Below are 4,232 nucleotides of genomic sequence, written 5' to 3'. Positions count from 1 at the left end.
GTCATACAAATACAGTCAGTAGACTTGTTTCTGGTTTTAATTTAGCACAGTGCACTTGTGATTCATCCATTTTATTATGTGTATAAGTTGTTCATTTGTTTTTATTGTTGCGTAGTATTCCATTGTGGGTGAACCACAATCTCTTTACCCATTCACCAGGTGATAGCAATTTGGGTTGTTTCCAGGATGCGCAGTCATGAATAAAGGCACTGTTTGCACTTTTGTGTGGACATTTTCATTTCTTTAGGTAAATGCCAAGGACTCGAAGTGCTGTCGTATGGTAAATATGGTTTTAACTTTGGAAAAGTTTGGCAATTTCTTGTAAAGTGGCTGCGCCGTTTTACGTTCCCATCGTCAGCGTGCGAGGGTTGCAGTTACACATCGTTGTCAGCACTTGGTGTTGTCAGCTTGTTTTTGTTTTCAGTTACTCTAATAGGTAGGTGTCTGGTGGTACCTCATTGTGTTTTTAATTTGCGTTTTCCTAATGGTCTATGTCTTTGGAAAAATCTCTGTTCAGATCTTCTGCTCATCTTTTAATTGGATTTTTTGCTACTGAGTTGTAGGAGTTATTTTTTTTTTTTTTAGGAATTAACCCCTTATCAAATGTACCATTTGCAGATATCGTCTCCTATTCAGTAGGTTGCCTTTTTAGACTGTTGATGGTTTCTTTTGCTGTGCAGAAACATTTTAGTTTGATCTAGTTCCATTTGTTTACTTTTGCTTTTGTTGCCATTGCCTCTGGAGTCAGATCCAAAAAATATCTCCAAGAGCAATGTCAAACAGCTTACTGCCTGTTTTCTTATAAGAGTTTTATGGTCTCCCATCTTATATTCAAGTCTTTAATCCACTGTGAGTTAAATTTTGGGTACGGTGTTAACATAGTGGTACTGTTTCATTCTTTTGGATGTGGCTCTCTGGGTTTCCCAGCACCGTTTATTGAAGAGACTGTCCTTTCCCCATTGTATATTCTTGGCTTCTTTCTCATAAATTAGCTGACTATGCATGAATTTATTATAGGCTCTCTATTCCATTGCATCGGCCTGTGTGTCTGCTGCATTGGTCTGTGTGTCTGCTCAATGCCAATACCATACTGTTTTGATTACTGTAGCCTTGTAATGTAGTCTGAAATCAGGAAGTGTGATGCCTCCAGCTTTGTTCTTCTTTCTCAAGATTGCTTTGGTGATATAGTACCTTTTGTGGTTCCATACAAATTTTAGGATTGTTCTATTTCTGTGAAAAATGCCATTGGGATTTTGGTAGGGATTGCACTGAATCCATAGATTGCTTTGGGTAATATGGACATCTTAACAATATTAATTCTTCCAATCCATGAGCATGGAATATCTTTAGGTTTATTTGTGTCTTGACTTCTTTTATCAATGTTTTAAAATTTTCAGTGTAAGGGCGTTCTACCTCCTTGATTAAATTTATTCTAGTTATTTTATTCCTTTTGATGCAATTGTAAATGGGATTGTTTTCTTAATTTTTTTGATAGTTTGTTACTATATAGAAACACAACTGGTTTTTGTATATTGATTTTGTATCCTGCAAGTTTACTGAAATTGTTTTTTAATTCAAATAGTTTTTTGGTGGAGTCTTTAGGGGTTTCTAGATGTAAAATCTTACTGTCCACAAATAGTGATAGTTTTACTTCTTCAGTTTGGATACCTTCTATTACTTCTTCAGTTTGGATACCTTCTATTTCTTTTTCTTGCCTAGTTGCTCTGGCTAGGACTTCCAATACTATGTTGAATAAAAGTGGAGAGAGTGGGCATCCTTGATTTGTCCCTGATGATAAGTTTTCAGCTTTTCACTGTTGAGTATGTTTGCTGTGGGCTGATCTTAAATGGCCTTTATTATGTTGAGGTACATTTCCACTCTACCCACTTTGTTGAAATTTTTTTTATCATAAATTGTTGAATTTGTTAAATGCTTTTCCTTCAACTGAGATATGATTTTTATTCCTTTTGTTGATGTAGTTTATCACATTGATTTGTGGATATTGAACCATATTTTTATCCCTGGAATAAATCCCACTTCATCACAATGTATAATCTTTTTAATGGATTAATTTGGATTGCTAATATTTTGTTGAGGATTTTTGTGTCTATGTCCATCAGGGATATTGGCCTGTAATTTCCTTTTTTTGTGGTGTCTTTGTTTTTGGTATCAGGGTAATGCTGGCCTTATAAAATGAGTTTGGAAGGATTTCCTTTCTTCAGATTTTCTTTTCTTTCTTTCTTTTTCTAGGTGTTTTGTTTGTATTGTTATTTTGTTTTGTTTTTAAAGAGTTTGGGAAGGATAGGTAGACTTCATTAATGAAGCTGTCTGGTCCTGGACTTTTGTCTGCTGAGTTTTTGGTTACGGATTCAATCTTCTTTCTAGTAATCAGTCTTAGAAGATTGTACGTGTCTAGGAATTTATCTGTTTCTTCTAGGTTGTTCAATTTGTTGGTGTATATTTGTTCATAGTAGTCTCTTATGATCTTTTGTATTTCTTTGGGGTCAGTTGTAACTTCCCCTCTTTCGTTTCTGATTTTATTTATATGAGCCTTCTCTTTCTATTTAAAGGTTTATCATTTTTGTTTATCTTTTCAAAGGACCAACTCTTAGTTTCATTAATCTTTTCTATTTTTAGTCTTTTTTATTTCTGCTCTGATCTTTATTATTTCCATCCTTCTACTAACTCTGGGCTTTGTTCCTCTCCTTCTAGTTCCTTCAGGTATAAAGTTAGATTGTTTGAGAGTTTTCTCATTTCTTCAGTTAGGTCTGTATTGCTATGCACTTCTCTCTTAGAATTGCTTTTTCTGCATCCCCCAGATTTTGATATGTTGTATGTTCATTTGTCTCGAGGTACTTTTGAGTTATCCTCTGATTTATTCAAAAAAGAAATAATCCATTGGTTACTCGGTAGCATGTTGTTTAATCTCCACATATTTGTGACTTTTCCAGTTTTCTTTTTGTGATTGATTTCTAGTTTTATACCATTGTGGTATGAAAAGAGGCTTGGTATGATTTCAGTTGTCTTAAATTTATTGAGATTCATTTTGTGTATGACCTGTCCTGAACAATGTTTTCTGTGTACTTGAGAAGACATGTGTATTCTGCTTTGGATTCGAATGTGAAATAAATAAAGAGGGGGAGGGAGAGAGTCCATCTGGTCTCTTGGGGGACAAAGGAAAGGTCTCCAGCCCAGAATGTAAGCAACTGGCTCTGGGGGAGCTAAAAGGGTATCTCCAGACTGTCTTACCCTTAGAATAGGACTCTGGTGAGGGGAGACATGTCCATCATTACAGTGTCAACATTTGCAGCTCAGAAGACCCAGACAGTGCATGAACACCAAGAAATCCAGGAAGAACGGTCTTCCAACACTTAATTCGACCATGCCCCAAGCACTGTGTGCCAGTTGTTTCGTCCATTTCTTGTCAGAACACGAGTATTGTCCAGTGTTAACTGGATCTTCCTACCTTTAAACACAATCAGGTCTGACAAACATTCCCAGATGCTCATGATCTGTTGCCTATAACCCATTCCAGCACCAAACACTCTATAAATTAGTGTTCGATTTCCGGAAACAGAGTAAATAAGCAGCTAAATGGTAAGAGAATTGGGGTTTAACACAATCGCCGAAATAACAATAGGAATGAGTTCTAGACTAGACTTTCAGCAATGATCCCCGTAACAAGACAGCCAAGCTTGTTCTCCATGGAAGAGGCTACTTCTGCCTCCAATGAGAAAGTGTTATTTCATTGAATAAAAATTGGACTTAAGTAAATATACTCTCCTACATAGTATGATAAATTTGTCCAAGTTTTTTTCATCATAGTAATTTTATTTCTACCCCTCATTAAAAAAAAATTATTTTATCAAAAACAATCCCATCTGTTACTTGCTAAAAAGTGCAAAGGACATATCTCTACCGCTTATGTTTGGCAGTCATCAACTTTAATAGCTCCTTGTGTTATGTTTTATATGTTTTATTATGAAAGAGAATGGAGAGGACGGTACGGGTGATTTAAAATTTTTCTTTGTCTGAACACCTAGTCACTTATTCTGCCTCCCCAAAAGTCTCAGCCAGTGTGAATTTGGTATGTATCCTCAGGCTACTTTATTATAATTTCACTTGCATTTTTATTTGTCTTTGCACAATCTTATGAATTTAAGCTCATATAAAGTTTCATACTTAATTATCTTGCAGTGTCATACAGATGTAATAACATATAATTCTTTTGC

The sequence above is a fragment of the Panthera uncia genome (genome assembly GCF_023721935.1).
Source record: "Panthera uncia isolate 11264 chromosome E2 unlocalized genomic scaffold, Puncia_PCG_1.0 HiC_scaffold_19, whole genome shotgun sequence".
In the NCBI taxonomy this organism is placed as follows: Eukaryota; Metazoa; Chordata; class Mammalia; order Carnivora; family Felidae; genus Panthera; species Panthera uncia.
This window is presented reverse-complemented; position numbering follows the sequence as displayed.